Source organism: Pygocentrus nattereri, chromosome 9, assembly GCF_015220715.1.
Source record: "Pygocentrus nattereri isolate fPygNat1 chromosome 9, fPygNat1.pri, whole genome shotgun sequence".
NCBI lineage: Eukaryota > Metazoa > Chordata > Actinopteri > Characiformes > Serrasalmidae > Pygocentrus > Pygocentrus nattereri.
In genome coordinates this window covers 36,594,861-36,621,333 of record NC_051219.1, presented here as the reverse complement: position 1 = coordinate 36,621,333, position 26,473 = coordinate 36,594,861, and the positions used below count along the sequence as shown (strand labels likewise).

Here is a 26,473-nt window from a genome sequence, read left to right as displayed (position 1 = left end):
CATCCTACATTATTTATGCCCAATTAGATTTCTCAATTTCGTCAGTGCATGCCTGTTTTATTCGATAGTTCTGTATCATCAATAATTTAAAATGGTTTTCCTGCAATGGTTTAAGGCTACCTGGATAATTTTCCATGGGGAGAAACAATTAGTGGTGGTCTAATGTCTTTTTTGGTTGACTTGTATTTTTAGGGCGACCAAGTTTAAATGAATGAGACTCTGTTGGGAGGTTTATATACAAACTCCCACCTTTATAATTTTGCCTCCGGTAAATTGTAATTGCAGTAAGACTTGGCTATACTGATTTAATACACTTTAACCACAGGTATTCCTGCATAATTAGAACAAATAAGTGTTCTATCAAAGTCCCCTGGGCCTGGTATGCTGTGCCCCTCTGTCCTGGGGCTAAATCATGCTCGCTCTTATACGCTTTCGCTATGTAATTGATGCTTAGTGTACTCCTGGTCTACATGATGGACTGAATAAGCTTAATGGACTGTTAGATTGTGCAGAACTGCTTCTCTGTGTCTTCAGAGGCTTACAGCAGTGCTCAGTCAATCAAAGCTACAGCACCAGTGAGTGACTGTTGTTCTGTTTCATACATTCTGCTCGGCTTAGGGAGGTGAAGAAAAGCTGCGTAAAAGTTTAGGCTACAGAAAAGCGTTGGAAGAGTGGCTTGAAAAGAGTTTGTGCTGACAGGAGGCGTACGCGCTCCAAAACCGAAATCGACCTGCTAGGTTGGCTTTAGTGTGACAACGAGACATTATCTGTGATGAACTGTGCTATGTTCATGATTGATGGCCTGATGGCTTTTGACAATGCTGGGTATTGGACTGTTGGTAAAATAGAATACATCCACAAACAGAATAGAGAGTGACTCTAAGGCAAGATGAAATACATGGTTTTGCAAATACGTCCGGACAGAATTGATCAGCCTTCAGAAATATCAGCCAAGAGTGAAAACAGGGGGCAGCTGTCAGAATAAGGAGAGGAGACAATGTTTACAAAGGACTTGGAGGGGACCAAAGATGTAGAAATCTGCAACAACAGTAAATTATAATGTTTATGCAAATTATAAAAAACTACTCTCAGAAAAAAAGGTACGAAACTGTCGCTGGGTTGGTACCCCTCGTGTCACTGGGGTGGTACTCTCAAAGGTACATCTCAGTACCTTTAGTCAGGGAACATAATGGTACCATAATCCATTGAAATGATATTATCTAAGTTGTCTACAGTCTTTTTATTTGACTGTTCTGTTTTAAAACATTAGGTTTTGAGAAGGTACACATAAGTACTTTTCATGTTGGAAAAACTGATTTAAGGTGTACAATTGGACCTTAAAATCACTGTTGTACCTTTGCAATTTACATTGTTTGATGAACGAAAAATGTAACTGCACAGAATCTTTATTTCTAGTGTATGAGCTGTTACTGAGCTACCTGTTGCAGGAGAGCTATACTTCTCGTTTGTTCTAGAAGATCGAAACTTTTTATAGAATCTTATGCAAGGCTTTGTTACAGATCTGATGACTGTAAATGTTTCAGGACTTTTCTACAGAATAAGAGGCTCTGCCAGTCACCAGAATAGCTCTTTTTATCTATGAAAGAAAGGAGCTTTTAAAATCATTCCACAATGAAAAATGCACAGAGGATAGGGGGGCAATTCTTTTTCATAATCAAGGAGTTGGCAGAGAATACCACAAACATAACCTTGGAAATCCTTCTTCTCCAAAGTATTTTGCCTTACTGAACAAAGTTTGAAATTCATGGGAATTGCAGAATTGTTTTCTTGGTTTGTTTTCACAGATACATGTATTAGTCCAACAAAATGTCAAGATAACTAAAGGCTTTGTAGTATTCCGTTTGGGTCTTTTACTTAGATCTGTAGGAATTACAGCCTCTGAAAGCACCTTTAGCATTCTAAATGTCAGAGGAGGTGGATGGGAAGGATTCAAATGAAGTGTGCTAAAGATTTCAAAGTGGAAACTGCAATTAGAGCTGCATGCACATGCATACAAATTAAAACAGAATGGCTTTTGGGAGAACAAAAGGTTTAAACCAAAAAAAGGTTTAAGAAGCCTCAAAATTCAAGCCCCAGAATGCTTTGGAGTTAAAACTATTATACAACACCTACAATACAATACTTTAAGGTCTGATTATAGTTTAAAGTGTGAATGATTTTCTCACTCTTCTCTTTGTACAACTGCAAGATGCAATCCAGCCTGAAGAGGAATGTCCTGAGGATGATTCATATGTTCATTTTAGGAGGCAGGAAGGGCATTTTGGACTACTGAAGTGAAGAATCAGAAGTAAGTAAAGATGTTCTGCTCTTAATGCAATCTGGCACAGACATAACTGACATTCCCTGTCCATTACTTTCTCAAATAGTACACTGAATATAATTTTCCCATCATTATGTTTTATATCTGCTAGAGAAAATAAGCAGCTAATAGGTTGTGAAATGGGAAGCTTCCATTGGGCTGTAATTACAGACAATTATAACATGATGAATGTTCTAATTGCAAATCCAGGTTTGTTCGGCTGGAAATTCATTTAAAAAGCAAAAACGAATACAAAATGCCCAGAGATTGTCATAATAGAACCAATCAATTGTACATCTGTACACGCTCTTGCAATCAAATAGTGTTGTCCTGTATGGTTTCTGCTTTCACCAAAACCCTTAAAGACTATGCCTTATGTTAATATGTCTAATACCATCAAATATTACATGTCGTATTACAGCATTAAAAGCAATTTTGTAATGGGGAGCGAGGAGGTGGACACACGTGCTGAGATAAGCGAGATTTATTAAGGGCAAATCCAGGGTCATAACAGAACAAACAGAACATCTAACACAGCAGATAACAAACAACACAAACAAAGACCTGTCAAGACAAAGGGCAAACACAGGGCTTAAATACACAGGGAAAACAAGGGACAGGTGGAAAACAGGTGGAGACAATCAGGGCCCGAGACATGAAAAGAGGGGGCTAAACCAAAACAAACGCACATGGAAGACCAAAACAAAAAGCACATGGAGTGGGAGGAGCCAATCGTGACAATTTTTTATAATCCAATATTTCATTAGACATTACACAGATCCCCAAATCAGTCTGTAAGGTAGATGGTGTAGCAGGCTGAACACTGAAAAAATGACGGGGGTTCATCACCCAATTGTGATCTAACATACGGTGACTCTTGTTGAACACCACCTTCACAAGGACTAGATGACATACACATTTGAAAACATATTTGCAATAAGTCACAAGATGTTCTAGGAATAAAATTACATTGTACATACATTTGGCTTTTATACTAAGTGAGAGACACATGTTCCATTTATAACACTGTTATAAAGCATCATTCTCAAGTAATGGAGCTTACAAGAAAATGCCTAGTTCTATAAAAGATGCCGGGCACTGACATTACATTGACAAGGATGCTGTCAGTGTAGTGTCACTTCATAAAACATGCCATCTTGTGAATATTAACATAAAATGCTTGCAAATTCTCAAGTAACTGCTTATATGTGTGTTTTTAAGATTAAGATTAAGTGACCCTTATTAGTCCCACAATGGGGAAATTTCAACTCCGCATTTAACCCATCCGTGAAGTGAAACACCACATACACACTAGTGAGCACACACACACTAGGGGGCAGTGAGCACACTTGCCCAGAGCGGTGGGTTAGGTGTTTTGCTCAAGGACACCTCAGTCATGTGCTGTCGGCTCTGGGGATCGAACCGGGCAATCTTCCGGTCATGAGGCTGGATCCCTAACCTCCAGCCCACGACTGCCCCCAAGAAATGAAAATGGAAATGGAAATTCCATCAAATGTTGAAAGCTTCTACCTATTAAATGGGTGAGATGTATACACAAGTCATTCAGAGAGGTCTGATGTGAACAGTGCACTGCAGAGAAGCTTATACAGTCAGAATTGTTCAAAGTGGTGGTGATAGGAACCAGTGAAGTTGCATTTAATGCTTCTAAAAGCTCCCTCACAGAAAGTTACTACATGAAAAGAGAATTGAACACAATTTTTCCATCATAAATTTTTCATATAAAGACATGTGTGGTCATTATGAGCAGTAAATTTTAGTACTATATTTGTGACACGACCCCAGGTTTCTACCTCTACCACTGTAAAGAAATCTGAGTTGGCAGGTTTATCTACAATGCACCATTTCACAACAAACCACTCTGAACTACTTCACATTTTAATGACTGAATTATGCAGAAATTTTGTGAAATCAGTGGAATTCCCCTTTATGTGCTACCCAAAGTCCATGCTGACTACACTCTTGAAAGAGATGGGTTCTTTAGTAAAGGGTTCAAGGGTAAAGACAGTGGCTCCGTAGAACCATTTTCAAAGAGTTCTATCCAGAACCATAAACAGCACGTTCTCCATCAGTCTCAAAAACCATGTCACCATGCAAGCAACCGTTAAAGCATGAAATGCTAGCTAGCCTTCATGTGATTTAATCGAAATGTGTGGCATAATCACATCAAGTTCATGCAACATTTACTTATTTATTTACGTTTCGGCCCTTTCTCTTGGTTTCAAAGCAAAAATAAAGCGTTTTATTCCCCAGTTGCTCGTTTTTATCCAAACTTTCCTACTCACAGTGGCTCGCATCGGCGCCAGTGAGTCACGTGCGCCTCCTCCTCCGTTGCTGGCGGAGTGCAGTTAGACGTTGAAGAGGAGAGAGTGAGGGAGCGAGGAGAACGGCTCGGTGCGCAGGGACGCTGTGAACAGATACATATTAGGTTAGCTTCACTCTTTCGTGTTTTTAAATGGTTTTAGCCTCGTATCTTTACCTTGTGAACTTGTCCATCTGTCCTGGCCAGAGCGCAGCGGTTAGTGTCCCTCAGCTTCACCGAATTTGGCCGTTCAGTCGTCGGTGACAACAACAAAGTAAGTGGCAGTGATGCTAAAGCAGCTTAGCAGCTGTTTTTTTACTCATTTGTTCTACGCTTTGGGTTTTGTGCTGCACAAAAAAACGTGTTTTGTTCGTTTTTACGAAGTGGGCGTTGAGGATGGAGTGACCGTTGGTCTGAGGTCCGAGTGGCTAGCTACTTGTCGCGCGCACGCCGCTCTTCGCGCAGCGTTCAATGTGCGTGCGCGTGATTCAGTTTAAATCCAAACGGTTTTAGCCCGTCGTTTGACTGAATTAAACTGATTTAGCTCAGTTACCCAGCAGCCTTCGGGCATTTCTACAGGGCAGCACCCGGTAACAAACAGCAGAACCGTCACTGACTGATTAATTCACTCTAAAGTTGTTAACAGTGCTCAAACGACTGTACGTGTTGCTTGAGTGTCAGTTGAACACTGTATGTACTCATTCCACGATAAAATGGCCAAGTCAACTCTGAGGATTTTCTGTGTGCGGTAAACTGAAGCCACATCGAGTGTTTCACGTTAAGAAGACACTTAGAAGCATTTGTTTCTGGGACCATCTTGACTACACAAGTAAGCAGCCTTGAAGGAAGCTGACAGAGCCTTCACAGAGAGTGCCTTAGGATCACAATGGGAGAATTACTGTAGCTGCCAATCATGTGTGGCTCTCAAAGCCCTCCGTTTAAAGTGTATGTGACAGTTTGCCTCATGAGTGACTTGCATTTTAGTTCAGTCTCTTGCTATTCAGGAGGCTCACGATGTTATTTGATGGGTGCCTCCTTGAGCCCTCCTGTTTCTGAGGTGTGAGCGTGTGGTGAGCCCTTTGTGAGCTTGTCTGCTTGAAGTACTGATTGATATTCCCCTCATCTCAGCCACTGCACAAACATCAGAGCAGGTTCTTGCTTCTGTCAGCAGCACTCAATGGAAAAAAAAAGGGAGCCCACACACTCATTCATCTGCCCTTTCCATTCCCAAACCCATCTCGGCAGAAAAAGGGAGAGAAAATTAGAGGGGCGGTGTATTTTTTTCCTCCTGCTGCAGGAATGATCCTTTCTGTGGAGCCAGCAGGCTACAGCAGGATGTACAGTGTGCAGGAATATTGAATACTGTATTTTCTGCTCTCAGTTCTGCCCTTACATGTGGTAGACAGTCTCTTTTCGTCTGCTTCTTTAAAAAGAGCACCTTTAAGAGGGTCATGAGCTATTTCAATAATGAATACTGTGTTTCTGCCATGGCATGGCTGAACACACTGAAATACATTGTGTCTTGGAATATCTCTTTGCCCTCATGTGAAGGATCATGTGCGAAACATGCAACCACTACAGTGAGCTCACGTAGAATAAAGCGTGGTTTTAGAATGAGTAACAACCTCTGTCCTGAAAGGAGGTAGAGTACGCTCTGGGATATAGGAAAACAAGCCTTAGTGCTTTGAAGGATATTTTAATGTGACAGCCAGGTCAACAGAGGTCTTTAGGAATGTGTTTCTTCCCATGAACAGAAATGTTTTCAGACAGGGGCAGGCTCAGTGTATTTTCGCATGCCTGGCTGAGGTTGGGGTTGCCTGTCCAAAGTGAATGCATTCAGGTTGAGTGGCTTGCCCTGTGCAAAGGTGAGGTTCTGGCAGTAGCCTGAGGGCTGACTGGTCTTTACAGACCTAAAGCTTGCCCCCATCCTCCACGGCTCCACCTGAGCTCCAGGCGCTTATGCACAGTCCAGATGGTGCAAATATTCTGTAGTAAATAACCACACCTTGTGCTTCTTATGAAAGATACTAAGGGCACCTCTCCAAGTTGTGGTTTATTACATTCAATCATTTGGTGCAGTAAGGTTTTATTGCTGTTTGGAAATTGCAAGTTCATTTGGCAGTTTGCCACTGCGATATGGACTGAGGGAAGAAGGGTTTAGGATTTCTTTTAATACCAGAACATTCTTTTGATTTGTTACAGGCCTGCCTAGTTGCTTGATCTTGTGCATAACAGACTGCACTGCATTATATCTAATGCAGTGCATATAAAAGGTCTAGCATTGTCTTTAACTGCATAAACTATAGTGCAAAGATATATTGCAGCATGCATTGCATACAGAGCATTATGTCTCTTAGGGATAGCAGCCACTCTTGTTCTGCAGTGGAAGGACTGGATTGAAGAGAAGGCACAAACAGGAAAAAGAGCAAAAAGAAAAGACCTTTCCTCTGGCTCTTTGTGTTTCTCTTAATCCCTTTGCTGTGACACTTAAAGAAGCATAGCTGAGTTCTTCCTGGCGTTCTCTAGTCTCGCAGGTCCCAACAGCAGCATTCTGTACAGTGGTATTAAACATGATGAGTTTCATTTGAAAATCTGAGCATTTTTCCTGTTAGATTTTTTCTTCTTTACTGAGCAAGTAAAGAAAGCACAACTTCATGGTAAAATACAACTCCATGCCTTGTACTATATAAAACTTGGCTTTAGCAGATTTGTTGCACTGGTAAAAATGTTATGGGCTTCATATAGGCAAAGACCTCTTACATTTTCTGCTGTGTGTGTTTGCTTGTAAATGTGTACACACACACTTTACAGCATTACAGCAGTCAACTGGGTCTTGATCCAGTCATTGCATTCATTTTTCCCTCCCGTGCTCGCTTGTTGTGCTGTAGGAAAATGGAAGCAGTGGGGAGTCTTGTTGTGTCCTCAGGTTCACAGCCAGTGGATACCCCACTGAGCCTCAAGGTGAATGATAACAGTGTCCATGCTGACTCTTTCAGCTGCAGTCGGGCTTTCCAATATGGATTAAAGAGACCCGCCAGCATTAGGCCACATTGAACTGAGGTTTATGTTTGTGCTGTGGCTTATTTTCCTCTTTTGCCTATTGTGCAGTGGTTCAGAAGGGTAATGCAGTATGGATCAGGGATTAAAGTGCAATTTTTTTTAAGTCTTGTCTTTGATGCTTAGTTGATTCAGTTATTCTCATAACAGGGGGTTGTTCAGTAGATAGTCTCTGATCTCTGATCTCTGCACTGCATGCCAGACACTGAAAAACCTCTGAGTTATTTCAAATTAGTTACTCATAATGGACCACCCGAAGAATAAAAGTAAAGCTTGCTTCTCATTTGTGGTTTACCTGACACTGAAGTTGCACTGTGAAAAAATAAATTGCTGTAAAAATGGCAAATGTCTGGCAGCTGGGGTTTCCAGCAGATTACCCTTAAATTATGTTAGTACTGCATGTATTAATGCAATAAAAACACATACAAATATGATAAATATCAGTATTCTTAGCATATTGCTGTTTTATATATAGATATGAATTACTGTGACATTAAGGTAATTTTATAATAAAGTGAAAATTTAAGAAATTTTAATAAATGGCAAAACTCAATGGCAGCTGTTATGTACACTTGTAAATTTTATGAACTGTTCAATTCCAAAGCTGTATAATTACAGTCACATTAAAGTACAAGTAGTGTATTACTGCCACAGGGGCTGCTTGAGGTTTTAGCAACTGAAAAGATCTCCCAGACAAAAAAGAGAGCACCATGCTCTGGTCCTTGGTTATTGGTTAAAAGCCATGAAGTACACCACAAAAATCTAGACATTGTTTTTGTTACAAAGAAAAAAATATATAATCATGTAATGTAAATATAATTGTACATTATAGTTGAAAACAACAGTGTGGTCCAATTGAAATGTTCTATTTGTCTGGCAAGTTACTGGCAACAGCTAAATTAAAAAAGAGCTATGATTTATATGTATGAACCACTTGTGTTTACGACACAGACGTTAGCAAGAGTCACAACATGAATTTGAAATATTACATGAAAACTTGAAATATTAAAAGAAAATGTCCCCATTAAGTTGGCTGTTTAAACCTGTTTGCACGAACTAGACACCTGGGATCTGTTCTCTGCTGTAGGTTCATTCATCCTTGGGATCGATTTCTGAGCTGCTGAGCTAAGTGTTGGTATCGGTTGAACTTATATTGGTGTGTTTGGTGATATGACTGGTGTGGTAGAAGTGAGGTGTAGCCACTGGGCTGGATAGGATTATGGCTTGTGTTTGATGTAGGGGGTTCATACAGTAGCTCAGTTGCACTCTTTTATAAGACCAGTATTTTTCACAAGGATATGCTATTTTACAATGATTTGTTTTGAACTAAATTAGCATTTTTTTTCTGAACCATGTCAATGTGTAGAATATAATAGAACACAAACACAAAAAATATCTGAAATGCATTGAATCGTGAACTTAGAAGCGAAATTGTATAAAACTTTAAAGCCTCAGGAACCTAAAACCATGGTTTCTTTCTCAGTATGTTAATCTTACTCTTGTGGTGCCACATTATACATGTACAGTTTGTCCTCTGGCCAGTAAATGGCTGAAGAATTTTGACAACATTCTTCTCTCTTGATGTAAACTAGGCAGTCTTAGTCTTGAGTTTGTGTACATAAGCAAGGGTAATGTGGGTTACCATGCCCTCCTATTGTTAACAGAACCGCATCTCCAACAGTGTCATTTTCTCTGTTCAAGTTAGGGAAACTTACTGTAAGAAAGCTAATGACTAACAAAAGTAACCCTAACTAGCATAACTGAGCTAGCAAGAACATTCTTTTGTCTGTCCGTTTGTCGGTCAGCCGGTCACCTCTAGCAGTAAAGTGAACAAGAACATTACCTTCTTTAAGATATCACCATATAAAAGCTGGATAATGTTTATAGTGAGCTGTGGGCACAATGGCGGTGGTCTAGCTTAAACACAGCCTGCATATTGCTGTTGTCAAACGAAAACCTTGTATCTCCAAAATGGTAACTTTACAGGAGAAGGAAAAAACATACTTTATTTTCAATGTAAATCCATGGAACGGTACTTTTTTCCAAGTCATTTTTTGCGTCATTTCTTCTGGTCCATTCATCATGAAATATGACACAATGTAAAGGACAACGAGCATTTTCAAATTATGTCAAAAACTGAAAAATACAAATGACAAAAATGAAGATACAAGGTTTTCTTCCAGAAACAGTGATATGTAAAGCCTGTGTCTGTCATTTGTCTCAGCTTTGCTTGCACTGTTGTCTTTAGTTTAGCTTGAGTGGACCAGCAGGCTGGAAGTGATTGACTGAGGCATGTGAATTAAAACATGATCACATGATCATCAGAATATAAGAACCTCAGAAAGGCCTGATAAGTGATTTTTATGTCACATTTTATTATGTTTCTATCTTGCTTATGTCTCTGAAACTCAATTTTAGTTTAATACAGACGTGTTCCCTGAGACCTTTTTATTTTGGTACACACCTAAGAGACCCACCCAAAAAGGCTGGGTTAACTGTGATAATTGTTTAGGCCTGGTTGGGTTCAAGATGTCTCATTATTGTATGAAATAGGTCATGGTACTAGAATTACCAGTATAGCCAGCACAACAGCTTTAACACAACATGCACCGTGAAACTGTTAATACTGACTCATAAAAATGGTGTTATTTCTCTGTGGAAGTGTGTTAACAAAATATATGACATGAAATCCAGGCAGATTTTTAAGCATACTACACAAATTTTGACTCTTGACCGTTTTTGTGAGGCTGTTTTCAGGCTACTTCTTCTAATTTTTTGAAGCTTTTTTTTAAAATGCAATAGACGTAGGTATTATTAGGTATTTAACTTCTTGATTCTCCACATTAAACTTACCTGTTTTAGTGAAGTAGATCTCTGCATATTATGAGCCAAAGTCGCTTCCATTGCCCAGCGCAAAGCGTTCTGTACAGTACACAGCTTGAAACAACACTTCTTGGTGTCAGCCTTTGTCTTTGTATCAAAAGTAACTAACCCTTATCTCACTGAGAAAGTTTGCAAACAAAAGTGAACTTTTTCCATTACTTTTATGTTCACCAGAAACATCAACAAGGGGAGACAAATGCTTTGAAAACAGATACTACTTGGACGTACATCTCGGTATAAAGCATCATGTAGGACACATGATCAATAGCTCTCTCAGTAAATTTAAAACAATAGCATCTTAAGGATTGTTTATACTGTAAAAAGGATTTTGTGTTTTGCCAAAAAGTGACCTGCCTGCCTTAATTTATTTTATTTTATTTTTTATTTTTTTGTATGTCAGAATGCAGATTATTGTTCTGTTAATTACTGTTTGATGTTCAGTGAATATAATTTTAAGGCAGCCAGTTTTTTTAAGTTGTAATAAGTGGTGTAATAAGTCACAGTGTGGTTGTTCAAACCATTTGGAACCATCACTGCAGTTGTGCAGTGTTTTGCTGCTCAAAACAACCATATTTCTTCAAAGCTGTTTGTGGATCTCACCTTAGGACAGGTGGATGAATAGGGCTTGATGAGGTGGGAGCCTTCAGCAACCTGGCTATCTATTAGCAGGGGATACGATAAAGCCTGGCCGTATCCTTGAGTGGCTCTTTCGCGCTTAATCCTGGCTGCCATGGGTTGAATAGCTGGAAGGCTGCTACTAATTGGCTGCTGTATGTCTCTAGTGAGCCCTGAGCTGTCAGCTGGGACCTGGAGAGACCTCTTTTAAATCAAAGAGCTGTGAATACTGGGACTCGTAGTTCTATTTATTATTCAAAAGGTTCTGATGGAGCAGGGAATCCTGGCACCTCTGCCTGCCTCTTGTCACTTACACGCCTCATACAGTAGTTTTCACACTAGTGCTAGTTGTTTTGAAATATTAATGTCTTACTGTGTCTCTCCAGGTAGATCAATAACAATAAATTGTTAGTTTTAGATATATATTAGATTATATTTTAGATATATATGCTGTTAAATGTCTTTTTTTAACATAATTTGGTAGTACCGGTTACAATTTACTTTGGGTGAATTCCGTAATGTAAAATTGGAATGTTCCTAAATTATGCCCTCGAGCTCACACGTATTAAATTACCATAATGGTTTTGATTTTTGAAAAATATAAAAATAACTGGAGCCCTGTCAGAATTAGTACTTACTTGTCTGATCTCATTTATTTGAATAATAGCAGATTGCAATTATTTTGCACAGCCGTTAACTTTTAGAGTAATCTATTTATATTCCACCAAACATAGTGCCAGTTGAGCGCATTTTAATCAGTTAGGTTGAGGCACGTAAACAAAAGAAAGTAGAAAAAACATTCATTGTGACGTCATGGCTTTTATTTGTTTAAAAAAAATTCTAACTTCTGACTTGGTGCTGTAACATCTTTAGAGGGCAGCAGTGAGTAATGTTTTTTTAGCTGTTTCTGTTGTCAGATGGGAGACAGTCTGGGACAACTAGGAATCAACCCAGTTACTCAGACAATTTGGTCACTGTTGGCTGGTACTTAGTTGCATACAAGGAGAAAAAAAGACAATTACATTTTTAATGGCAGTTATTTGGGCAGTTAATCAGCTGCTTAATTTTCTGATCTGACATATGTAAATAATTGTGTCATTTTGAGTGATCAGTTTGTTGTCAGAAGAAAACCTTGTACCTCCAAAATGGCAACTTCATAGGAGAAAGGAAAAACCTACTTTACTTATAATGTAAGTCAATGGAACCAGACTTTTTTCCAAGTCATTTTGGGTCATTTCCTTTTTCAAATGTCAATTTTCAAATGTCAAAAATAGGAAAATAACAAAAATGGAGACAAGGTTTTCTTTTAACAGCAGTGATATACTTCTTTACTATAAATCTAACAGGCCATTGTTGACATAGTTGCCCTGATTTTGAGGGCACCCGAGGCCATGCTTCATAATGATGAATGGTTTGTGTCCTCTGTATTTGAAGGAAGAGAGGGAGAGTTTTTTCACACTGGCCTGGCCACTCTTTGTACACTGGTCACTCTTTGTGTGGGGACGTTGCCACTGAACCACTGTTTGGCATGCACATTTCAGATCCAGATAAATCTGAGAAAAATCATAATTACAATGTCAAGGTTCTGACTCTGCACCAAGTGGTGAATTTATTTGGTTTTGTTGCTGATTCCTAGGTGTGCTGCCATTGTGGAGAGATGTTTAAAGATGACTGCTGTTGTAACATGTTGTTTACAGGAGCTGAGCGTAGCTTAGTTGGCTCAAACTGCATGTTTGAGGTCATGAATTAGTGATTAGAGCAGAAATGTGTGACAGTTGTGCTGCTGTGAGACAGCTAGAGAATAATAGGTTCCATCTTGATATAGTAAAATTAAAATATCCAAAATGACATCCATTGATTTATGTCCTCTGTAAATAAACAAATTACAATATTCTCACATAAACTTACATAAGGTTGTCAGAAACGTCCTCCCTAAATGTGTTGGTTTGAGTTTTAAATGGTCTCCCATTCAGATAACAGATAGAATAGAATAGTTTTAGTCATCTATCAGCAGAGTCTTTTTTGCTGTCTTTACAAAACATTGGCATAGCTTCATCTGAAACCTACTGGAATGGAAAATCTGCTGTCAGAGGATAATATTGCAGCAAAACTAGTTTATGATGACATGGAGAAATGCTATGAGAACTTCCAAAATATCAGTTATTTTGTAGGATATGGTAAGCTAGTTTATATGTGGCCGGTGTTAGTAGGACATGGAAAATCAGATCCTGCAAGCCAAGTGAAGCATGAACCTCAAGGACAAACACAACCACTTTTTCTCCTCTAAGGACAATTAAATATTGAGCGAGAGCTCTTGCTGTTTTTGATAAAGAATGGATTTTATGGAACTGCACATTGTGTGCTGCTTCTGATATTTTAGCACATAATGGATTTTTCAAGCTTAGATTGGAATAACAGAGGCCTTTGCTTTTGTCAGTAATCTTGTTCTTGTGATTCTGCACCAGAGTTGTGGTCACACCTAAGGCCTTAGGCTTATTTCAGAGTTGCAGTGGTTGTGTTTACCACAATTTCAAACGCGTCAGGTCTCTAATATTTAGTGTCATGTCTCATTTCCAACCACATTCATTAGAGATGACTATTATGATCGGAACTCATATGGTGAGAGAAAATATCTAACAGCTGCTTTTTTCTGAATACCGTGATTGTGATTTGAAAAGAAAAAAACAACATTTAATTTTCCTTTCTAGACTTTGTCATGCTTCCAGGTTCTCCTCCCTTGCCTAGAATGCTCCAGGACTCCAATCCCCATTATGTCACCTTTTCCACCAATCACGCGCATCTGCCTCATTCTCAGTCGCCTAAATTCTAATGTGATTCACCTGTGCCTGTTTGGTCTCAGAGCTTAAATAGTTGGTTTGTTCTCTTCATTGCAGGCTATTGCCCTTCACGGGACTACTGAGGGTTATTCTTCTGATTGCCTCGGCTTGTGTTTTGAGCCCTTTAAACCACATTGCAATTTACTCACTTCAGTGTGACACTGTCACTGGCATTAGCATATGCATCTAAAGCAGTGCAATCGGTAAATCCTCTCTGCAGTTTTTATTGCCCAAGTGTTCTTTGAGATTAGGCCTGGGTATTCTCAGCAACTTCTCAATACGATGTGTATCATGAGACAGATGTCATGATATGACACAATACAACAACAAAGCACAACAGATGTCCAGACATTTTGGTCAACATTTACCTCAAAATCTGTCCTAAAAATATAGTAATAATGAGTGAATTAATAATAATGCTTACATAAAATTTGAAGGTAAGTTTTAAAAAGGAGATGGGGATCTGATCAGAGCAGAGAGAGAGTAGTGAACTTTCTACATATTTAATCTCCGAGGCAGCAGCTGATTCAGCAGGCTTCAGTTTATCTTTAAATAATTGGATTATTGCTAAAATTTTCACCAGCTTTGTCACTAACAAAACACACAAAAGTGATATACGCTATAAGTCTTTCATTGCATGCCTCTGCGTCTGCCCTAGCTTTTTAATCATTTATTAGGTCTACTATGTTGCTGTAGAAATGTGCTGCCAAATCCACTTAGTAAGTTATTTGCATAAATGAAATCTCCTTCGTTATATTAGAGTATTTGTCATTTTTAGTTAACTTCATCAGATATTCTTAAGGTGAAATGATATTTAGGTCTCCTTTTTCAGCAGCATTCTGATTCTGCTTTGATACCTACGTTTTGCTAGTGTCCATGGTGCATAGGCTGTACATTGTATTTTACTCTACATGTTTTTATTTAATTCTATTTCTTTTTATTTTGGCTTTTTCTCCAACATGAGGGCCAGAAGTGATGCAAGTTAACTGAGCTGTCAGATTTGGCCATGCCAAGTCAAGCCTCTGGCACAGCAGTATTGTTCCGCACCTCATGTCTAGTCTCTGCTTGTCACATTTAGTCTTAGAGAACTGAGTGCCATCTCTGTTTCAGTGGGAAATACTTTGAGGTATACTGCAGTGGGAGCACAGTGGTATTTGTTTTTTAGGTGGTCGGCAATGAAATTGACCTATTCTTGCTTTGCCTGTACATGTATTCCTTGGTAGTTACTGTGAAATTCCAAAGGCTTTACAAAGTTGTGGTGGTCATGGCATGTAGACTAAAAATGTGATAAATGATGTAAATCTGCTGAAATGGGTTTAAAAGATGTCACCTGCATTGTCACTAACGCACCTAAGATTTTCACTCACTTTCCACCTGTGTAGATGTGATGTGACAATAAATGTGATTTGATTTAACTAAAACATGCTGCTTATCAAATGTGGAACATTTTATGCCAGACACATGCTGCAGCCTCCACTGCAATCCTTTTTCTCTTTTTCCAACAAGATTACATCTCCATCAAATGACATGACACCTTATTTACTGGAAATAGAGTTTTTTTTGGTATTTGTTTGGTATTAAAGAATGTTCAAATGAGGGTCAAAGATAAAGACCCTTCAGGCTCCTTAACCCGTTATGTGGCCAGGGCCAACTGGCAGACCCAAAGTTTTATTACAGACTTCTATAACTTGAGAAAAGCTCAGCTAGTTTGCATTGAAGTCCCTGTAGTTCCTGTATAATAAGCCTTAGTATGTATGCTTGGGACTTAAAAGGGGTTAAAGGCAGTTTTAGCAAGACCTTTTTTTAAACTGGGATCTTGTTTTCTCCTAACATTATATCCTACTACTGATTCTGCAGATCGAACAGTGTAGAATAGCACCATATATAAAGTAGTAAAAAGTGTTTGGCTCACATGTGATTGGTCATTGAGAAATGCTGAAATCTCTAGAAGCATAACTACAGGACAACATGAATATAATATTTCCAAGAAAAAAAGAAAGGAGGCGAGAGAGAGAGAGAGAGAGAGAGAGAGAGAGAGAGAGAGAGAGAGAGCAAGCAAAGATATTTTCCTTGTTCCTCCCAGCTAATTACTCATATCCATTACCCAGATATTGTACACTGTGCAAATAACACAGCTGGAGTGGAAAAGCTAAACCAGGGAATATAAAGAAGAACTTACAGAGCCTTGCCTATGCATTGCCAGCAGCTTCATGTTATGGTATGTATCACAATACAACAGTCACAACATGGTACAATACCATGACAAAATAAACCAGGACAGCACAATGTGTTGACAAAATACATCAGTACAACAGATATTATACTGTACACTGTACGCATGTGTGTATAACAGAGTCTGTGGCTGTAAAGATTTTAACAAGACTGAAACAAAAGGAGCTCTGTGAGCATGCAACCAGAATGCTAACCAAACCAAAGTGCTAATCAAACAAGAACCTTGCTTTAACATTTGTTAAGAAGGCATATTCACTCAATCCATGTGCACAACAGCAGACAGTTATCTAATAAATATATTCACTTCTTGGTCTGCATTTTCTTAATTTGCGACGGGCAAAAGGGAATCTGGTGAATCTGGACTGGAGCTTTTTTCTCCAGCACAGCTTTTTATACATATAATAATAAATAAAAGCAAACCTTAACTATTAGAGCACATGCTTGCCATGCACTCGATACTGTAAAATGTCATGCTGTTGCACTTGAATGTAGTATCTGTTTTTCTCATGCGTATGTAAAAGTAAAAGTATTGATAAATCCACTGAAATGCACCTATCCTTGATATATTGCTGGATTGATATTTTGAAGTTCCAACTAAAAACTAACATGGTGTTGTGGTCCATAGACAAAGCTGTCTTGGAAATGGTGACTTTATAGAGAAGACATTCGAACAGTAATGTAGGTAATAATGTGTGTTAATACATTTATTTTTATTCAAAGTAATTTTGGCCCATCTCCATTGGTCCATTTATCATTAAATGTTCACACAATGTAAAGGTTAGCAGATGTTTTTGGATGGTATAGATAAAGTAAAGCTGAAAACAAAGAGGTACAAGGTTTCAATATGACAGTATGTTAGTTACTAGCAGAAAAAACAGTATATAAATCGACAGGTTGGATAAGAATGGTCCAATGCTTTAAGAGCAGTAGATAAAAATACAATGGAATAAAAGAAATCTGTCCTAACAGAGAGCAGCAAGTTGAAAGCATCTATAGAATTTGATTGCATTATCATCATTGCATTTTGGAGTCGTTCCCAGGCAAAGTAATCACTACTGGCAATAGAGCTATAGCTGGATGGATTGGATGGTGTTGGAAAGTGACAGCCTCAATGAGGACAGAAGAGACACAACATGTCTGCAGCTGACTGATAGCTTCCAGTCAAAGCCCTGTCCAGCAAAGCAAAAGCCTGCTGTTGCTGAACAATTAATTAGGATGTCATATAAAAGAGTGCCAAAGCCAACTGGCAGCTACAGCCAGGCCTAAAGGCAACAGAGTATGATGTGTCGTCTCCATTTCCTTTGTTCCATATCTCCTGCCCAAACTGCCTCCTTCTTCCTTCTCTCTGGCTCATTTCTTCAGATCAGTCCCTCCCTATTCCTTTGATTTCCTCCCGCTTGGTCATGATTGTGTAGTTTAAGAGTGAATGAGATTTCGTGATCTGTTTGAGAAAGGAGAAAAGTGCCAATATTGAATTGCTTTCTCAAATACTTGATAGATGTCAGTGTCAACAATGATTCATTTCTTTCAGTATTTTTTCATTCCAATAGCTTTTGGGCTTTTCTTAGTTTATGGGAAAAAGAAGGGGAAAATGGCAGTTTCAATTATCTTTCTAATGTTGGAATTGTAATCAACAATTTCAAGCAATAAATTCCCAGTGGCTAGAACCACACTTCCACACATGGTAGACCAGAATTTGATTTCCTGTCAAGGTTGGTGGTGGCCACCGTTTTGCCGTTTGGTGTGAGACTTTTTTTCTGCTTTTCACCTACCATGTCACTGTAGATAAGAATGTCTACTAAATGGTAGAAAATGTTTACATAAAATAACATAAATGTTTACAATAATTAGCATGTCTGTTTTATTTATGTCACGCAAAATTAATGAGTCATAATTTTTTATCTGTTATACTTTTTAGTGCACTTCCTGTATGGTTCATTATGTGATTTTACTGTAAAATGAGAAACAAAACAAAAGTATTGGTCAATGGTATCAGTATGGTAACTGATAACTAATGGTAACTGTTAACTGATAACAGTATGGTAACTGATAACTAATTATCAGTTATCTTCATTAGCCCACTTTATGTATTAGTGCATCCCAATAAATGAGTGTTTTTATTTCATCTTGGTATTGTTGTGTTTAACTGAAACTGGATTTTGGCTGGTATTAACCTGAATCAGTCTTTCAGCTTTCCTGCAATCCAATCTCAAATGCTTTTTTTTCTCTGTAGTCTCTACTCTGTGTTGGGTGTTTCGTCTGGTCAGAGGAAAGAAGACAAGGAAAGTTTGTGGTGGAATGAGGAAGTCCAGGAGAGTATTCAGAAGAAGAAGGCAGCTAAGAAAAAGTGGGATAATCAGAGAGATGAAGGAAGTAGGCAGGAGTACTGTGAGGCTAGTCGCATAGCGAAAAGAATGGTGGCAAAGGCAAAGGCTCAGGCCTATGATGAGCTGTATGAGAGGCTGGACAGTAAAGAAGGAGTAAAGGACTTGTATCGTTTGGCTAAACAGAGAGTTAGAGCTGGAAAGGATGTACAGCAGGTTAGGCTGATAAAGGATAGAGAGGGAAATGTACTAGTGAGTGAACAGAGAGTGTTGAGTAGATGGAAGGAGTACTCAATGAATGAGGAAAACGAGAGAGAGGAGGACAACGGGGGAGAGATAGTGGATCAGGAAGTGCAGAGAATTAGTAAGGTGGAAGTGAGGGCAGCTTTAAAAAGGATGAAGAATGGAAAGGCAGTTGGTCCAGATGACATACCTGTGGAGGTATGGAGATGTTTAGGAGAGAAGGCAGTGGACTTATTAACCAGGTGGTTTAACAAAATCCTGGAGAGTGAGAGGATGCCTGATGAGTGGAGAAGCAGTGTACTGGTCCCCATTTTTAAGAACAAGGGTGATGTGCAGAGCTGCAGTAACTACAGAGGTATAAAGTTGATGAGCCACACCATGAAGGTATGGGAAAGAGTTGTTGAAGCAAGGATCAGTGAGCAGCAGTTTGGTTTCATGCCCAGAAAGAGTACAACAGAAGCCATTTTTGCATTGAGAGTGTTGGTAGAGAAGTACAGAGAAGGTCAGAAGGAGCTACATTGTGTCGTTGTGGATCTAGAGAAGGCATATGATAGGGTGCCAAGAGAGGAACTGTGGTACTGTATGAGGAAGTCAGGTGTAGCTGAAAAGTATGTTAGGGTGGTGCAGGACATGTATGAGGATAGGGAGACAGTGGTGAGGTGTGCAGTTGGAGTGACAAATGGTTTCAAGGTGAAGGTAGGGTTACATCAGGGATCAGCTTTGAGCCCCTTCTTGTTTGCAATGGTGAAGGAAAGGTTGACAGATGAGGTCAGTCAGGAGGCTCCATGGACCATGATGTTTGCAGATGACATTGTAATCTGTGGTGAGAGCAGGTGGAAGAGAATCTGGAGAGGTGGAGGTTTGCACTGGAGAGGAGAGGAATGAAGGTCAGTAGAGACAAGACGGAATACATGTGTGTGAATGAGAGGGAGGCAGGTGGAAAGGTGAAGATGCAAGGTGTAGAGGTCGTAAAGGTGGATGACTTCAAATATCTTGGGTCAACCATCCAGAGCAATGGACAGTGTAGAAAAGAGGTGAAGAAGAGGGTGCAGGCAGGATGGAGTGGGTGGAGACGGATGTCAGGGCTGATGTGTGACAGAAGGATAGCTGCAAGAATGAAAGGGAAGGTTTACAAGACAGTAGTGCATCCTGCTATGATGTATGGTTTGGAGACTGTGGCTCTGTCTAAAAGACAGGAGGCTGAGCTGGAGGTGGTGGAGATGAAGATGCTGAGGCTGAGATTTTCGTTGGGAGTGACGAGGATGGACAAGATTAGAAATGAGCAAATCAGAGGGACGGTGAAGGTGGAGCAGTTTGGAGATAAAGCCAGAGAGGGCAGGTTGAGATGGTTTGGAGATGTGTTGAGGAGGAATAGTGGATATATTGATCAAAGAATGTTGGAGATGGAGCTGCTGGGTAGAAGGAGAAGAGGTAGACCTCAGAGAAGGTTTATGGATGTGGTGAAGGTGGACATGGAGGTGGTTGGTGTAAAAGTAGAGGAGGCAGTGGATAGGGCAAGATGGAGGCAGATGATCCGCTGTGGTGACCCCTAAAGGGAGCAGCCGAAAGAAGAAGAAGTCTGTTTGTGTGGCACTATAAACCCTGCTCCTGTTTAACATGTCAGTGCTGACTCCCCAGAGTAAAGCTCAAGCTCAGAAGTCCCATTCTAATGAATGTGTTAGAAGGAGCACAGGGATTTGCTGGAAACATCTTAAATTAGGTAGACAGCCTGCATATGCTAACGTGGGTTTTTGCAGGAGAGATCAGTGAGAGGAAAAACGAAGCGGTGGCACTTTGATTGTGCTGTCAAGATGGGAAATCGGAGACAGACTGCTTTCCTGCAGAACACATTGCATATGAAAACATTCTAGTCTATAATTTACATTTTCAGATAAGCCATGTATTAGTTTTAAACCTGAAATATTTTTGCATTCTGCTACTGCTCAAGGGTGTCAGGGTCAAATTTATACAGTGAGTTTGAGAAATATTATATCTTAGTAGCTACCTTATAAGGACCAAATAAATAGTAAGTCCGTAGTTAATGCCAATTCTAAAACTGAATCCCTGCAGTATGCTATTAATAATCATTATGCATTCCAGGCCAGGCTCTAACTTGGGCATCATGCTTGCAGAGTCATTGCTTCATGTGCGTTGGCTTCTTAAATGTATGCTAAACTCTGCATTCGCGTCTTGAAGCGTCCTGTCAATCTGTGTGATACCTCAACTCTGGAGCAGGAGTTTGAGATAAAATTGGTTCTAAAAGAGCTCCACCGTGCTGAATAATGGGTTGCATCTGTGAATGTGCCTGAGTGTAGCATTGCTGCAGTCTCTCTGATAAGGAGTCAAGAAGATAAGAGGCGCTCTGATGGCTCGATCTCCCTCTCAGCTGGATAGCCTTTGAGATACTATGGTACCCAGCTTGCTGAAGGGCACAGCTAAGCTTAATAGGAGGAGTTCTGAGATGATGATCCAGTAAGATACAGAGGAAATAAAAAGATATACCACATGCCATACAGTATATTTGGAAGTTCTTCATTACAGCTGTTGCAAGGTGGGAAGAGTTATATAACATTGGCAAACTTCCATAATGAACATAATGAGAAAAGTAGCATACATTTCAAATTACATTTATAACATATGCATGTGAAAAGTTATACTGTTAGTATAGAGTGAATGCAGTTGTTAGATTCTGTATTCAGGGTAATGTTGGCTGGTATCAAATTTGCTGACATTACCAGCCAGGATGCCTTCTTTCAAATGTCTACAACAACAGTATACACTGAAGACACATACATTTATTAGGTTGAACGTGCTTCTTGAAAAAATTCTAAAGCTTATATAACTTCACTACTGTTGCTACAAAAGGAGAGGCTCTGTGCTGTACTATGTCCTGTTTCTGCTCAAGGTTCTGAAAACAATTTACTTAATTAAATCTCATTAATAATATAGATATATATGTACACATGCACTTTTATAACTCATTCATTACTTTCAATAATTAAATTTACAATATAACATTTTATTTTATATTGAGGTTCAAATCTACACAAATGAAAAAACATACAGGATGTTTTATCTTTGCATAAAGAAAAGCTTGTATGTACACAAGATAAGGCAAAGAGCTGACTCCTCCCTCACCTGTTCACTGGCGGCTGCAGTCTGTACTCATACTAACCACAGGAGGTCAGTCAGAATTAATTTTTAAAACCCAGCTATGGCTTTTTCTATGACTTAATGAAAGATTGAATGCTTGTGTCTCACTTATCATCTTGCTGACTTATGTTATTAAATGTGTAATTATCTTAATTATCCATCCGACCTTTCGTTGCTGTCATTTGGGTAGTTTTTACTACATATTTGTTTCTCTCTCTCTCTCTCTCTCTCTCTCTCTCTCTCTCCTGTGGTGGATAGGGACGGAGATTCAGGCAGTATTAATGTCAACTTCATGCTGTCAGGGAAGGCAACGCACAGTAGAAAAGATGCATGGCATAACACAGCAAACTCTCTCTCTCTCTCTCTCTCTCTCTCTCTCTCTCTCTCTTTCTCTCTCTTTTTTTCTCTCTCAGTCTCTGTTTTTTTCCTCTCTCTTCCCCCCTCTCTTTTCTTGAGTGCAGTCTCATTAGTGGAAGTGTTAGAGTTCTCCCAGGACAGACTGGCAGGCTTGCTGTGTGGCGTGATCTAAGAGCGCTTTAAAGATGGAGAGATGCATGCAAGTTCTGGAGAAGCACATGCATAAAGATGGTCAGCTGTCTGTATTTTAAAGTTTTTGAAGAAAAACTTTTTTTCCCCACTCAAAAAAGGCAGATTTAAACAGCAGGGTCAATATCAGTGAGGTTTTTTTTTTTTTTTTAATCACCATCAGGTCAGCTTTGTGCTTTACTTGGACACATTCAAACATTTGACGGTTTTGTTCATACTCTGCATAATCTGAACATTGTGTGCTATATTGCATGAATCATGACTGCATTAGTAGTCCCTGCAGTTTCCCTCTTTCCCAGAGGGGGCCAGTATTGCCTGGAGTGATTATTGCATTAGGAATTGAACTGCAACTAGTGTATATTGATTTGTGAGACTGAGAATTAGTCCATCAGAATTGAAAATTGTTTTTAAACCCATTTAACCCTAATGGTCTGTTTGTGGGACATTAAATTCCTCAAGCTCTTAACTACATAACTTACATATTAGTTTCATAGTAATTACAAGGTGATTCAGTTGTTACTGAATAATAAGCCTTGGTATTCAAGGGGTCAATTGCGTGATTGTAATTGAATGAAAAGAAATAGGAATAGCTTAATTTCCCCTTGCTCACTTCACAGTGGTTGTAGAGTTTGACCTATGCTTTCTACACAGTGTGGTATTGATTGTGTGGGAAGGAGGCTGGTCACTCAGAGCTGTGCTGTGGTCATAGGAGGGCATCCATCAGAACAAGGCCTGAACCCTAAGCATGCCGGCAGTGGGGATATCACAGAGCTGAGGCTCCATTAGAACTGCAATAGATCTTTTCAATCTTCTGCTGCAGTCGATGGCTGTGAGAGACATGGCCCAGCACGCATGTCCATAATACACTTGGCAAGTCAGCACATTGATTCAGCTTAGACAAAATTATTCATTACAGTAATATTGAAGGTTTGCTCGAACGTTAGAGATCCTGTTACTAGTAGGAAACTTAATTTGATGTCCTTGCCTTCCTACACTATAACGTAATGAATATCGACCACAGAGATCCGTGGTGACATACTGCATGTCAATTAGACCATTGTCATTCCACATTGTGTTTGAAATGTAGATGAAATGGTATGATTCATGACTAATTTGACTGTGTCTGTTGGTGCTTGTATATGATGAATAAAAACTTTGTCCTGCTAAACCGTAAATTGATTCATTTTGAAGTGCTGTAAATTAGACTTGTCAGCTTATTTTATGGCTAAGATACATTAATATAGAAACAGAGAGATAGAGAAACCTATTGAATTGAATTGTAACTGACCAATCCATGTATTGCCCACGAAAGTGTTACTTCATTTCAGCTGTTGAATGGTGGCAAAATTCCCATTCAGTGCACTTTGTTCAGGGCTACATGGTATCAAGTTTCCAGCTTAAAACGTTATGCGAGCAAGCTGGAGTATGATGCTGTAGCTATTCAGAACTTGGCAGGCTGGAAACAGCAATGACAAATTTGCCACTGTCATAACATTAGCTTGCTTACACATCAAAAAACTACATTCAATCTGTCCTAACAGTGTGATCTATTACTATAAAATCTGACAATGAAGCATTTGAAATGAACAAAACACTCAATTTTGTTATTTTTACAAAAACTGAACTGGTGGTACAGAATGTATTTGTGGGTGGAACATGGATAGATAAATTATGTGTACATCATATAGAAAAAAATATGAATGTATGAATTGTGTGTGAACAATCTTATGATTCTTCTCTTTGCGGTACTGTTTGGCCCCTTTAACCAGACCCCAATGAAAGGCCTCAGTGTATATGGACCACAGGCACTTTCTCGCCTGCAGTGCTGTAGCCTATAAGGTAACTTTAAACACCTCCCAATCACACTGTGCACTCCACATTAACACTAAATCATAGTTGAACACCATACAACTAAAGCTGGCCTTCAAAAAACTGGAGACAGCCCAGTGAGTCACTGTATGATCCGGCCCAGCTCTCTGCTCATTGATGCAATGGATGCAGATGCTCTGCTTTAGGATTGCTGCTGTTTTCTGCAGCAGAATGATGAAAACAGAACACTCAGTGCAGATAAGAACCAGCTTATTTCCTTCATATTTTCAGCACAATTACCCTTTGAATATTACCTGGCTCTGCTTATTTGAACCCCCTGTCCTTTTCTAAATATAGTCCAACTGACCCCAGCTCTCTTCAATCAAGCCTCTTTCATATGTTGTGCTTGGTCATAAGCAAGGTGTTCATGATGATACAGTGTAAATATTTTCATGTAATTAACCCTTCTCTCTGAAGGGCAGGGGAGAGCCAAGCAGAGCCTTTATGTTCACTTGGATCGAAGGCACATAAACAGCTGCTTGACTGCCTGCATTCACACTTTTGCCCAGTGAAAGGCTTTGATAAACAGCAAAACATTTTGGTGGGTGTTTATTACAACATCAGGGCTTTCGTTGTGAGTATAAACGACGGGTTTTAAATGTGACTCTGCAACAGCTGCGCCCTGTTAGTCTTCGTGTCTGGTCTTTGAAGCACAGTTTGCTCAAAAGGCCATGTTGGACGACAGTGTTTACTGGAGCGTAGATAGGACCTGCTCCATATGTTTGTTTAAGATTTAGCTAGATGTATAGCACCCAATTTGTCTCTCAAACAAAAATCATTCTCCTACAGGCTTTTTTGTTTGTGTCAAGCTTTGAACTGATGAATAGTGGTGGGGTGAGACTTAACAAAGCTTCTCAAACAGAGCCTTTGGTTTCATTAGCACCTGCTTCTCACAGTTTCTAGCCTGCTGGTAATTTATTTCTTAAGAGCAAAGTTTCTTGTGACTGAAGGAAGCCACCTAAGTCGATGAGCATTGACTCTCAACAACACCAGCAAATTGCCAGTCGCCTACATCACACATCTTTTTCTTGGTGTGAGCATCCAGTTTTAACTGAGAGGTAAGCCATCCACTTAGAATCAGAGCTAATGCACTTTCATTTGTGCTAGCTATCTTTATCTGTGTATTACCTCTAGGGTGCTACACAGTCAAAAGATGCACATCTGTACAATGCTTAATATTCTCTCTCCCAAAAATCTTGAGCTCAGATGATTGTGCCCATGAGTCAGCTGTTTTGCAGATCCTGTGTGCATGTAGCCTCAGCCTTTGTTTGGGTGGAGGTAGCATGGTGTCAATAGTGAGTGAAGTGGGTTGGGCCGGAGAAGGCAGAAAGGAAGGCCTATCATCGAAAGATCTGACCGCTAGTGTTCGTGTGGAAGTCTGTCTGCCTGTTATCTCCCCTTGATAAAAGAACAAAAGGCCAGACAGTGAGAGGCAGGAAGGAAGTCCTTATTTTTTTTCTAGTGAGTAAAAAGGAGTAAGATGATTGTTATTAATATGCTTTTCTCAGTGTATCATGAGCATCATTGGTATTTCTAGAACATTGAACAACTACATGAAATAGACAAATGTAGACCAATTTCAAAGAGCCTGTAAAGAGTAACAACCAGTGTTGACCTGGATAATAGCTGTAGCTGATTGGATGTCAGCCCATTATCCTGACATTTTATTCATCTACATGTAACCAATTTCTCCTCACGTTCCTTTTTGGGTAGTTTTTTGGTAAACGTTGACTTGAAAAATCTTTTCATTATAAATGTTGATCTGCTGCATTCTGTCCTTCCCAGCTTGACTACACACACACACACACACACACACATTTTCTAAGCTGCTTCTCCCTCAGGGAGCTTGACTCCAAACCTCAAAAAAGTAAATGTCTTGCTACATATTGTGTATCACATACACTGCTCTGAAAAAAGATTATAGAAGTTAGAAGAAAATTATGCAGAAGCCTCAACAACTAAATATAAAGTCAGTTTTCAGTATTAAGTGTATCTACCCTTTGCCTTTATTACAGCTTCCTTTTTTAGGAAAACTTGCTTCCAGTTTTTAGAGGAGCTGTTCAGGGGTATTTTT

General features: G+C 39.4%; 1 protein-coding gene across 2 annotated transcripts in view; it reads left to right on the top strand.

Annotated features, from left to right (window-relative positions):
• Positions 1 to 4,694: 4,694 nt before the first annotated feature.
• The window catches only part of LOC108434374 (RAP1 GTPase activating protein), a 130,826-nt gene continuing 109,047 nt past the window's right edge, over positions 4,695 to 26,473 (top strand). The window contains exons 1-2 of one of the 2 annotated variants that reach the window (XM_037541270.1): positions 4,724 to 4,766; positions 4,848 to 4,914. The gene's annotated coding sequence lies outside the window, so the exon portion shown is untranslated. Of the gene's footprint in view, positions 4,915 to 26,473 lie in introns of both variants that reach the window. The other variant, XM_037541269.1, reaches the window with a different exon arrangement.